Source organism: Lethenteron reissneri, chromosome 26 (assembly GCF_015708825.2).
Source record: "Lethenteron reissneri isolate LAM-NWPU_2019-01 chromosome 26, ASM1570882v1, whole genome shotgun sequence".
NCBI lineage: Eukaryota > Metazoa > Chordata > Hyperoartia > Petromyzontiformes > Petromyzontidae > Lethenteron > Lethenteron reissneri.
In genome coordinates, this window is record NC_083804.1 from 11130016 (window position 1) to 11144059 (window position 14044).

At 44.5% G+C, this 14044-nt stretch overlaps 1 pseudogene; it reads right to left on the minus strand.

Annotated features, from left to right (window-relative positions):
* Positions 1-4949: 4949 nt before the first annotated feature.
* On the minus strand, positions 4950-10181 carry LOC133347400 (protein MAL2-like; annotated as a pseudogene).
* Between the last annotated feature and the right edge of the window lie 3863 nt (positions 10182-14044).

Sequence of the window (14044 nt, forward strand, 5' to 3'; positions counted from 1 at the left end):
GCACGTCCTACGCAGCATGCATGCAAAAACTAATTTGCACAATGACGATTGTGATGCAATAATTCACGATTCCTGTACAACGGGATGGGGAACTTACGGCTTGGGTTGCCACCTTTTCCACAGACCAAATCCAGACATATTTCTCAGTTTGCCACCTGTGTGGGTTTTACACGGACAGGTGGTAACCATACCTGTGGAACCTCGAGTCATATCAGCCCGCGCGACTTCATTTCCAATGGTGGGCAGCCACACGATGCCTACCACTTTAAAAACGGCCCTCAAGCAAAAAACAACGACTCGGTCTGTATGTATGTTGAACTTCTTTCGCACCGTACGTAGCCAACCGTGCTAATCGGGAGGTGCGCGGGAAGGAGAACAAACTAAATATAAAAAGCAGTTCTAAAGAAATTAGTTTTCAATCTAGATTTAAAAGTGCATAGCTCCAGTGGCTTCCTAATATCGGAAGAAAGACCGTTCCACACGGCCGCACAAGCGCACCCAGAAGAGCGATGCAGTGACCGTCTTTGTTCTATGGCGAGCCAAAAGCGAGGATGACCGGAGTTCGCGTCATGGTTTATGTTCCTTGACGAGATCAGCAAGGTATTGTGGTTCATTTGTGGGAAGCACTTTGTGTCTACTTGGATACTGTGACCAGACATCAACGTTTTCCCGAAAGGAAATCGTGAGCGGGCATGGTGTTGTGTTTACTGCGGTAAATGCATTATTATTAAATTTCGATTTAAAGCTTTCGTGCCTGCAGGGATTCATCTTCTTGGTTCTTTCGGTAAAGTCACGTAGAAGGGAAATAATAAAATAATAAAAATACGTCACTTTACCGAAAGAACCAAGAAGATGCATTATTATTGTTTAACAACAAAGAGACAGAAAAAGCGTGTTTAATGTGGGGTCTGCCAAAGGTATCTGAAAGTCCTATGCAGTAAGAACAACGTTCCTCACCCCTGCTGTAAGCCGTGGCTAATTCTGGCACTGTACAAACCCAGTTTGGCAACCCAGTAGTGCATTCCAAATAAAGCAATGCCAACAGACGTAATGTCTATTTGTTTGATACCAAGGCCACATTCATATATATATACACAGTGCACTCAATGGGGCGTTGCCCATCCTGGGGTTGAAATCTATCCCGCTTTTCCCAAAAAGTGTCCTTTTTTCTTGAGGCGATAGCTTGTCGTGGGGAAACTGTAAGTTTTCTCGGAATATTCATTGTGCCGGCGTCCACTCAAAAAATGCATTAACGTGTCGTTCTCCGCCCTTCTGTTATTCTGAGATATTATTCTTCCCGTGAATTGCCCAGTTGTTTTTGTACCTCAAAGGTGGCAACCCAGCCTCGTCCCCAATGGTGGCCCTAAGCCAATTGTGACAACTCCACGTTTCTATAGAACGGTCAAGTCTCTCCACACAACAACTACTGCTGACTTCCCACAAATTGGTTACCCATTTTATTAACCTCAGAGTGACGCTATAGCCATGTTAACCCCCCACCCAGCCAGGTTTTGTACTCACAACCTTCTCACAATTGCGAGTTGAACATCCTACCCAAATGCCACCCAATTAGATGGATAAAATAAACAGGGCTTCATTTCAGCCAGGTCTGTTTGGGCCAAGGACCTGTAAAATAGTTCTGGACACGGAACATCACATCCAGTATGCATCATGACATGGCTGCGGTTACTAGTGCCACTCGCTAGGCCATTGGTGATGCGGAAAATATTTGTTTGATAAATGTAGCACTGAATATAAAACACACACCGTTAAAAGTGTGTGCGTTAGGTATGAATGCACGTATGTGTGTACGTACGTATGTGTGTGCGCGTGCCTCCCTATTTGCATGGTTGACACGCCAGTGAGTGTATTTCCACCCACATGCACGAAAAGGCTAAAACACAACCTTAGTGCTCGTGCACGCTGGAGCCAATCCACCTTGCCAAGATGCACATGGCGAATGGCAGGCCAGGTGTTCACATCAAACAATGCACACACAGTAACGCCTACTGCACAGAGGACTCTGCATGGGTGACATTGGGTGCTGCCTGCTCAAGCGAGCACTCGGACGGTGTTCATCTCCATTGGTGCTCCTCAGCCAGTCGTGGGTCCACTGTCCTATGGACATGGCCAGATAATTATCCACGGGAAGGCAACTGTCCACTTTGACTTCAAACGACGTCTTGTATACGCTTTGAATTCCAACACCAAACATCGTTTGGAGAGATCCATCAAGTGAAATATTCAATGACGAATTGAATAATGGATGAATAATTATTCTTAAGTTCACAATACATGCATCAAATCGTGTCTGTAAGAGTCAATGTTTTTCCATCCGGATATATTTGTTTGTAATGGGTCCACGTGTATCCTCCAGCCACGAGAGGCCGCTTCAATCACCGCAGTGCAATAAAAACCAAATCTCATCTTGAGTCGCATTGAACATTGCGACGCAGGCGAATCGTTACAGCCCTACTTATTAGCGAGTTGTGCCTATATAGCCGTGCAAACATGCGCACAAGGGCACGCTGCTGTTGCTTTTGAGCGCATCGTACGAAGTACGCCGCTAAATACACGACACACGAATGCATTGAAACGTGCACACAAACCATTCTACCTAAACCTTTTACGCACCATTAAATTCCAGCCCCACTGTTTCTATAGGACCGACACAAAGCTGCCTACTGAGCTCAGCATGCCGAAGGCACCTGGTGATTTATATATATGGCTCTTTATAGAACATGGCGCTTGGCCAACAAAGATCACAAAAAGCCACGTGACTTGGACCGCCCTCAACGTCACGGTAGAAAATATGAAAACAACCAGAAGAATTTCGATTTAAAGATTCAGACGCTGTCTTTCCGACAGACCTGTTCTTCACCCGAGGACGGCTGCTTGCGTTGTGGCCGAAACGTCGTAAGAATTATTTTATAATGTTTTATTTTATTATTTCCCTTCTACGTGACTTTACCGAAAGAACCAAGAACCAGAGGAATGGTGCGATTCACGTGTAAAAGGACATTGGTCTTCATGACACCTCAACGCCGATAGCGCTACAAAGTTCCAGGATTTGTGGTTATATCTGAAAAGAAAAGGTCACTTAAAAATAAAAAAACAGAACTTATCGTGCAGTAAGCGATGTTTCACTTTGATATCGCAAGGTGTGTGGTATGCGGTGTTGGCTGTTTAAAAATATTTTACCATGATGAGGTCAATGCACACATTCTTGTCAGATTAGAGTTGGATTACACAGATTTTATGGTGTTATATAATTAATACAAATTAGAACGTAGCATTTATGTTTCTATAATGATGTCATGCCAAAGTATGACTTTATAGACTGTGTAAATTACTTTTGTAAATTACTTTCGCAAGCAAACACCACCACTGTGTTAAATAACAATAATGACAAATTTAACAATGCATAATCACCCTTTGTCAGTCCACTGCTGGATGAAGGCCTCCCCACGCCATTGGCTTCTTTGACCAAATTTTAACACCGTTATCTGCATGGGATGGTGAAGGAAGGATACCCAGGCCTGCTTCAGATTATCACCTGCCACCAATGTCAGCAGTGGACCGGAATCTAATACTGTACCTCGTCTCCAAGGACAACCAATTTGAGTCAACTCGAGTTTACCTGAACTGAAAGGACAACCTCATTTGGTAAAAAAAAAGTGTTGCTACCATGATTTTCCAATACGTGAGCTGGGCGGGGCTTTCCCAGAAATACTTGCGAGTGGAAGGTCAAGACCGCCTTGTTGACAAAATTAAATATTTAATGGTAAATGTTAAACTAAAGGTTGCTGCTACCTACAACATTTTTGAAGTATAAAAAGTCCAAAAAGGAATATCTGCTCAGCCCGAATTCAAGTTAGCCTGTAAAGCGAAATGATAAACTATTTTTTTTACAGGTAAGGCCCACTGAGCTATCTAGCTCTGTTTCATAAGCGACCCGACCATAAATGATAGCTCAACAAAGTGGCTTATCATGTGGAAATTTATAGCAGGCAAATACTCTAAACGCATGATTATAAATGTGGAGGGAAAAACCGGAGTACCCAGACAAAAATCCACGCGACCACGGGGAGAACGTGCAAACTCAAAATATACAGGCGTCAGGGTCCGGATGAAACCCACAACCTCCTGTATACCAGCCAACTTGAGTTTACATAAAACACAAATGGAAACACGGCAAATCGAGTACATGCTCGAGTTCTGTGGCATAAGGGAAAGCGGTAAAAGCTCAGGTCGCCGGGTTTAGAGCACTCGGTGCACGAACCATTGCATGACCACTCCCTCCGTATGTTTAACAAACAGGGAACCAAGGGCTTAACGTGCATGTTAGGACATTGTACCCAAGTGCAAAGGTTTGTGTAGACGAATGGCAGTGTTATGCAAGCCCAATATCAGAGGAAGGATAATTTTCTGGAAACCAATGCATATAACAATTATCTAATTGGAAAAAAAATATTTTTGTTAAAAAATATATATCCGTACGACAGGTGTTAAGGTACTGAGGGTTTTGACATCAGCTGCCTTTAAAAGTGGCTAATTATTAAAAAGTTCATGAAAATCTTAGATTTTGCCAGTCAGTGCCATTCGTGCACTTCAACCATTTTTCACACGGCTACAGAGATTGAACATCATAAGGGGTCAGAGTAGTAGGACATTGGTTCGCAACGCTGCACTAAACTCCAGCCTCCCGAGCTCAATTCCTGACCATAGCTACCAACATCAGCAGCGGGTGGTGATATCTGAACTGGGCCTGCCCCCCCCACTCTCTTCACCAGCCAGCAGTGACCACATGCAGTGAAGTGTGTTCAAGACAAATCAACATGCTGGCAGTGCACGAGGAGACCATCACTCTGCAGTGTATTCACAGGAATGTACTTTTTTTTTTTTAAACCTGCAAAACACGAGCGGTATTCGTCGATAAGGAGCACAGATCTAACTCTGCAGGAATTGCGGGAGGCAGTGGGTGAGTGGGATTTTTTTTAGCAGGGACCTCTGTGCGATGCTTTGAGGAAGCCTTGCTGGAGAGTTTTTTCAGTCCCTGTGCCAAGGACAGAGAGGAGCACCCTTGAGTCTGAGTGTTTGGGAGAGGTGGCTGCTGGGAAGAAGAGAGTTATCTTGACAGCGGCAGCAGAAAGATGGTGATCGGGCACACCTATGGGCGAGACTGTGATTAATGACGCGGCAAGAGCTTCCGAACACCCTACAAGATTGTCGATGGAACTTAACCAAAGGTAAGAGTTTATCCGCCGTTTGTGAGCGTCACGGCTTGGCGGGGCTCTCCGAGGTTTGCCGCGCCGCTTTCATCGCGTCGGTGCCTGCCCGTTGTGTCTTTCCACCTCTTGAGGCTGATGAGGAAGCTGAAGCCGTAGAGGGTCACCACCGCAAATATAAAAACCTGTGCAAAAGAAAACGGCAACATGAACACAGCATTAACCCCTCCCCTCCCCTCCCCTCCGCCGCTACACACACAAAAAAATCCGCATTCAAATATACATCACTTCATATGTCCCAAGCGTCACATATCCGACCTGGCCAATTTTGCCACCCACACTCGCTGCAGTATTTGTCCGTGGCGAGACAGTCACACGTGGGTAATGTGACCCCGTGAACATTCACTGCCCCGATAAAGGTACAGTACATAATGTTTTCCAATGTGTAAAGCGATCTGCATTTATTTTTTGTTTATCGATATTTATAACGTCGATAAGCATGACAATGTTTTGTTTTTTTATCAGGTTTGCTAAGTACAGGTCCACATGGCTCAAAACACTAAGCGCCAAGCAACAAACAGCACTATTGCAGTTGTCATAGATAAGAGTCAGAGTAATATGTTTCTTGAATGGAACAAGTTTATTTGGAAAAGAGACAATGGGAAGGAATTATAAAGTTGAGCAGTGTGAGGGAAGGAGCAGAGCGAGAGAGAGAAGTGTTTGGCTGACGATGTTGATGTCCTTTAAACTATGAGAATGTACCAAGGCCGTAATTATAATATATATTGGGGGGGGGGGGCACACCCCCCCCCCCCCAATATTCAAATATGCTCAAAATGTCCCCCCCCAATATATTGCTATAAAAATATTTAAAAAGTAATCATAATTGCTATGCTATGTAAATAAAAACAACAATTTGCTAAACCTTGGTCACAATATCTGGACTTGTATTCCTATAAATCAATGAATAGATTTCTCTTTATATGATTGTGGTTATGGTTGTACTTTATTAATCCCTAATCTAAAACATTACATTCAGTGAAACAAGAAATGGTAAAAAAAAAGTAAAAACAAAGCAATGTAATACAATACACTATTAGACATTATTGTAAAAAATAAATAAATAAAAAGCCCATCCTATGTGTTAGTGAATTTTAAAATATTTTAGGCAGGAAATGGCAGGAAATGAGTTTTCAAATTTAGATATTTTTCTGGGTAGGGACCCCCAGACCCCCTGGAAGATTTGGTCCCCCCCCCAATGTTGACTCCATGGCTACGGCCTTGGAATGTACTCAGTACTCAGGAGATACTTACAGTTGCTGCGGTATTGAGCCTCAACCGTACATCTTGTGAGCTCCCCGATGCAGTGAAATTCGCCTGCAGAGTTGCTGCACTGAAGTAAAGAGCAAAAGCTGCTCCGTAGTAGGCCGTCTCCTGCACGAGACGCGTTATAACAATGTCAGATTCAGTATTGTGGCAATCACTCGACAGCCGACTAATTCCACAAAAAAGAGTATTTGTCTTAAACCATTGTGAATATACTCTTGCAAAATCATTTTCAGGCCTGCGGCCTTTCGTCAATCTACTGCTAGATGAAGGCCTCTGCACTCGGGTTGCCACCTCTGGACATGTCATGGGAAGAAGAAGAATATCTCACAATACCAGACGTATGGAGAACTACATGTACAGTAAATGTATTCACATTCTCCTACTTAGTTGGAAATTAAAAAAAAACAATTATTTCTAACGAATAAATGCCAATCAACCAGAGTTTCTAATTTTAATCATACAAAACACTTAATTACATTGCAGTAGGACCGCAGTGTGGTCACAACTATGAACATTGTGGGGACTATCTTGCGACTCCTGACACCGTCATCATCTGGAAAACTGGGTGAGTGAAGCGTGAGAAGGCGAATCGCTCACCAGGCACACCCACGCGGTCGTCTGCTCGGGGATGGCCAGCAGATAGAGGGTGAGCTGTGCCATGGAGCACAGGAACACGGTCACCGACACGAACATGACCCAGCCCTGGCTAAGCCGAGCTTCTTGTGGGATTCCTGTGCCCGCTATTAACAAGCACACCAGCAAGCCTAGCACCTGCATGAAAACCAGCGTTAGTTCGTTTCTTTCTGCCGCTCATTTTGTGTGTGTATTGTTTTATGCCATAATCTCGTTCAAGGGCTCTAGGATGCCTCTGGGACCCATTGGTGCTGCCCCCCCCCCCCCACCGTCCCGTACCCGTGGATTACCTGGGGTTCGTTGGTGCTGCCCTAGCTGCCCAGGCCCGCCCACAAATGCCCTGGGACTCGTTGATCCTGCCCCAGATACCTCTGAGAATGATCATCATTGATGCTCAGCGTTGGTTCCTTAATCCCTGGTTGGGACACATTGTTGCGCTTGCACCTCTCTCCCAGATTTACTTGGCTTGACACCCGCCACGCCTACCACCTTCTGCTCTTATTCAGTTTCTTCTCTGCCTCTGAAGATGCGGTTGCATTTAGACACAATATCAGTCAAAATTATTGTTTTTGTTGGTGTTCATGAAATCTCAGCTCCTTTAAGCGAGTGGAGATGACATTTAATTTCTAAGGATGGTCAGGATTCCTGTAATTTTTTACTTTTGTAAGGCACAACTTTGCGTATTTGTTCTCGCAAGCGCTGTCAACAAGCCAAAATATAACGATCTTTCAGTGCAGTATTGGACTGCACTCCTCACCATTGGTGACCCAATATTATGGTCATTTAAAAAGAGTTGATAATCCACATTCCTACAATTCGAGGCGACAGTGACAAAGCAAGACATTGTGGACCCAAATGGACGATGGGCTTTGCAAACTCCGGACAAGGTCATTGCGTGGTTGATGAAGCCAAATGGGGAATCCAGGACAGCCCAAGCTGTGAATGCGGACAGGTCCAGATTACGACACATTGTGGTGGAGGAGGGGAGAGGAGGGGGAGGAGGAGGGAGTAAGATTGCCCTTTGACTCGACTGGATGGAGGACAGAGCACTGAACAATGCAGACGACGTACTGTCGTCACCTGGCTCGGCCAAGTCGAATACGCGAGAAGAATCCCCGACCGGGATTTGAACTCTCGACCTATCGCCTATCAGCCAAACGTCCTTGCCATCGTGTCATTGGTGTCACTCGGAGGAATAATAGCGTGGCGCCCATCAGTTCACCTGTGCAAATACTGCTTGTGTGAGCCCCTGTAAGGCCTATTGTGATGGTTAGTTACAAACAAATATGGGCGGCGTTAAAACGACAAATGTTCAGTGATGAAGTAGGAGTTATTATATATTGACAGTGTAGGTTTATGATCCAGCTTTGTAAACGCTGTAGCTATTGCTCTGTGTGCTGTAACTTTGTGCCATATACTTATATGAACACATAAGAGAGCCTTATGATCAGTGTTAAAAACATGCCCTTACAATTGGCCCTGAACCCTTAAATTACACAAAATGGGAAAGGGGAGGATCTGTCGAAGCTAGTGTATTACACACTTTCAGACTAAAGATACGTTTCATTGCCACTTGTAAAATAACAAATATCAAATATCTCATGTTAACGACCTCGCCTGGTATACAGGTTGTCGTGAGTTCGATCCCGTCCCTGATGCCTACTGTATTTTTGAAGTTTGCATGTTCTCCCTGTGTTCACGTGGATTTTTCTCTGAGTCCTCCAGTTTTCCCCTCCAAATTTAGAAACGTGCGTTTAGAGCATTTGCCTGCTCTACATTTCCACACGATGAGCCACTTCCTTGAGCGATCATTTGTGGCCAGGTCGCTTCTGAAAAGAGCTATATAGCTCAGCGGGCCTTACCTGGTAAAATAAAATAAAAATGGTTTCGTATTTATCGTGGCCAGTGATATAGACTCCGTCACCATTGCTTCCTTACTTCTACAAGATCCAGAAACTGTCGCGCAGCGAAAAGCTGACCTTCAACGACCGCTCGTGCAATCTCCTGCAAGCTGGGCTTTACGTCTTCCCCCTTGGCCGCTGATTTATCGGTGTCACTGCAGTGCCCGTCTCGGTAAGCTGCCCTCCCCGGTTCCGCACCATTGTCCCACTTTCAAAGAGCTCAATACAGGAGAACACCTCTTCCTCTTACCAGCGACCTTATTGCCCGAGAATTATATTATCCATGGCAGCTCTTGCAACCGTGAAACGACTATTATCAGCGACCCTAGCATCCAATTAGCTGGGCATTTTCCCCCGTCGATAAGTGGAGTACATTCGCGGGTAACCCGTGGATAATGGGCACCTCTGCCCGCCCACAATGCTGCGGATAAGTGGCGATCGCCTTCAAGATTGCAATGCCCCATGAGACATTCAAATGTTTATTTGGGAACCTGTTTCGAAATAAGAAACCGTTCTGCATCTCATTGTCACCAACTACTGTGCTGTACGTAACTTTACATTTTGCACGAATTTGTGGTGTGAACACGTTTAATTTGCACACTGATTAGACATATGCTGTAGATGTACTGGAATTCTGTTGGGAGGATTTTTTTGTAATTGTAACATATATTCTATGACAATAAAAGGCACAACTGCACGACTTACTGTTTGTATTAAAATGTGGATTTTAGTATCAAACGCTCAAATATATATAAAAACGAAATATACATATTTACTTTACAGGATTTCAATTCAACTCATTATGATGCTTCTGAGGTGCGTGCTTACCAGTTGCGGGATAATAACCAGTCCTGAAGTCCTTCGGAATAACTCACTTGTGCCAAGAGGCAGCTTAGGAGACACGGAAATCGAAAATGGAAGCAACATATTTGCAAACTTATTTATGCCAAACACCAAAAAAATAGGTTTACTAAAGTTAGGTCAGATTGACTTACAAAGAGAGAGAGAGAAATCTTGGATCACGAAGAATTGACGGAGTCGAGTAAAACTATTTTCTGGGCGGAGGTGGAATTTAAACGTATGGCAACAGATTCGACAACTCACAGGGACAAAGCCGCACGTAGGAGCCATGGCCACAGAAAAAAAATTGGTACAGTTTCCGTTCCAAAAAAACCACACACTTCCCCACATGACCTTCTATGTGTGGACTGTACTTGTTTGCATAATGTGAAAACACTCCAGGTATTCACAATTTCCCCCGGAAAACAACAATGAGGTAGAAAACGACACCCCCCCCCCCCCCCCGCAAAAAAAAAATCAGTTGTACAACAATAGAAAGTCTATATGCTACGAGGGGAATTTACTAATTTTAGATGAAACATCGGGCAGCACAAATACGGGGTGGGGACATGCTCATAAAAGGTGCATGCAGTATGCGATATTTTAACCCAGCGCGTCGAATAATTTCTGCAACACATTGAGATTTGTCCGGCACTATTTTTGTATAGAAAGGCAAAAGCTTGTGGTCTCATGCCACACACGACGTACACATCCATGGTGCAGTCAGCACGGAGGAAGGAACCAATATTTAAAAAATGCAAACCTGGACAAGCCTAGTAACCATTTCATGATCTGTGAACACACCAGTAAGTATTCAACAGTATTTCACATTGTGGCATGCAAATAACAGTATAAATTAATCATTCATGATTTGACAATGTCAGTCAGTTGTTGTAGTGAAGGCCTCCCCGTGCAATGTCGATCGTTGGGCTTATGTCGCCATGCTTAGCCACATTGGCTTGGTGAAGAGGCTGGAGAGCGAGGATTGGTTGAAATACCACGATTTGCCGCTGATGCCATCTCTCGCCGGGAATGGACCGAGAGTTGGCGGATTAATTGCCAAGCGCGCTAACCGCTGTGCCGCCACTCCCCTCCCAGATTAAGTGTGTGCCAGCTTAACTTTCCAGCTCAGTATACTAACCACAATGAGGAGTGCTGACAAATTCCATTTTATTGAGCAATACAACAGCTTACTCAGGCTGTTAATAGTGTTCACTATCATGCCTTTTTAATTCTCACGAGTCACTCCCATTTTACATATTACCATGATTATTTAAACCTGATAATGACATCATTGATTCATGCACACGGGCAGGGATTTAAGTGGAGTCCAACGATAGCACGAACTTATTTTTGTATACCATTGTCACACTGTTTAAACTTCTACATCATCCTTAACCATGATCAATCCGCTGCTAGATGACGGTCTCCCCAAGCCATCGACATTTCTCACGATCCTACGACGTAATGAATCCATCTAGTGCCAACGCACGAGCTGATATTTCATCGTTCCATCTCCCTGTTGGAAGACCGGTTGGACCCATTCCATTCATTGGCTGCCACCGTCATTATTATCGGCCATTGCCCCTGTGAACGACGTGTCTTGCCCAAGCCCGCTTCGTTTGAGTAACAATTTGAATAGTCTTTAACATGCATTTATAACCAACATTGTCATGAAAATTACGAAGCAAACAAATAATGCAAGCCACCTATATTCTCTCTTTAAAAAAAAATATGTACCTTTAACATGTCCACAATAATTGTGTTGTCTGATACTCTTCATATTATTTTTTTGGCATCAGAACTAAGTAGTTAGCAGAAAGACTGGCCAAACCGCAACCACCTTCTTCACATTAATGCCAAGTCTAGGAAATTACTCATTCACATTTCCTTGAACTGTACCACTGCCCACACGGCATGTAGGCGAATGTTAGTTCCGTACATGCAGCTTACATGGTAAGTAGCTTAACAAGTGCACGCAAAAGCACCAACGATTCGAAATAAATGAGACGCACGCGGAGGCCAGGCTCCCCGTTCGTGCTCTTTAACCATTAGCGTCGTATTTTATTTTTATTTTACGTGGCGGGACAGATTATATGAAGGGTATATACTGTCTGCTTATTTGTTTCGTTATGTAAACACTGCAGTTAAATTCTATCATTGAGGAAAATATGGTGTGTTCACACCTATTGCATACAGTAGCTTTATATTTACTGGGTTACCAATTCAAATGTGATATCGGTTTTTGGGTTCGATCGCGTAAGCATAACTGTGTCGTAGCCCTCCACCACCCGACACAGCCAATTAGTAAGGGAGTTGTCAGTGATGACGTCATCCTGCTCTATCTAAGACCTGAAGCAGGTGGATGGTTTCACTATTCTGGCAAATCGCCCGATGATGCTGGATGTAATTACCAGCGAAACGTCGTACTACTCAAATTGTCAATGTGGATTAATTCTCCAACACACCGGTGGGCTCAAGTAGTAAACTAATTGGCGTTTTGTTTACGTGACATCCCTTACTAATCGGCTGTGTCGGGTGGTGGAGGGTTACGACATATTTATACTTACGCGATCGAACCCAAAACCCTTCATTGTGAATAATATTGGTCGAGAAAGCCTACTACGTATTAAACCAATTCAAGTGTATTGCAATGTGCCACTCTCGCACCGGCTACCCACGCAAAACCGTCATCCATGAGACTCGTCACACCTCACCGGGACGAATGGAACCTCTCTCTCCTCTATGGCTTCCAAATCCACCCACATCCAAACTCCAGACGCTTCTCCTCCTATTACATTCACCAGCTGCCAAGTGATGGCTCTGCCGTGCGCTGCTCGGGACAGCGACGTTGCCCTCTGGGTCTCCCAACGTTGACTCGACGTCTTTCGAGGTGGCTCAGTGTGAACGTTTCAAGCGTAGCGCTCGGGATATTCCACCGCACCTCCGATTAGCACGGTTCGCTAGGTACGATGTGAGAACATGTTCAACATACATACTCCCCTTTCACGGTGTATGATCATACATACGATGTATAGCAAGGTGTTGTAGGGTGCCGTGCGGATTCATTATCAGCCGAGGGCAGTGCTGCAAAATTCCAATTGTATTGAACGATGCTTCGACGCCGATGTTTCCCTTGCAAAGAAACATGAAACAAAAGCCGAGTACTGAAAAATGTCTAAAGAGATGCATGTTGAGAATTACGCTGGGAGATGAACACGTGGTTCAGAGAGCAAACGCACAAATTAGATGCATATTATCAATTAAGAATATAGTAGGGCTTGGCCATGGCGCATTGCTTGAAGGAGCTGTGGTCGACGGATGGACAAACACAAATTGTCCGAAGTTTACGAGGCGTATTGTTCTGTTAATTTCACGACTTCCTTGCTGGGTGGAGAGTTCCTTGGAATTGGAAACAATTTGCAAATTAAACCACAGCTTTCCCGCATACCGATTTTCCCCTCAACATTTCGTTACCAAATATCAATAACATGCAAACTGTGCTCAATTTAAAAACGACGCACACGACGTTGCACCACACCATTCAGCATCGCGTGTACAATTCACAGGTACTGTTAATTTTTTCCATAATATTGTGGGGGAGGGGTTTTTTGGCGGGGGGGGGGGTGCAGAAATGCTTTCCAAGAAAACTACAGTACTTAATAAAAAGTAAATTTAGGGCAGTTGTACATTTAGGGTGCTATACGCGCCTAGCCATTACAGCAAAGACGCTGCCACGATGTAATAGTTAGCAAACTGGACTTGCCATCCAGAGGTCGCCAGTTCAATTCGACCTCTCTCTCTAAATTGGGGGGGGGGGGGGGGAGATCTGTCCTCGTAGAAATGGGTTGAGCAGAGCTGGACATGGGAAGAAATTACTGGGGGAACTCACACGAATGCCCCACCCTTACAAGATCTGAGGAACGGGAGGAAGAGGATATTTGCTCCACGCGTGGGTCTCTGTGCGTCTAGGGGTCCATCTGGTAGTCAAACACATCTAAAGAAACATACTAATCCTTGATTCTTTCCGGAACGCAGTCGGGTTCAATTTTTCACTCCCACCGTGGCGTTCTGGCCCCCATTTCCACCACTGACCGGTTCAGTCGATCAGCA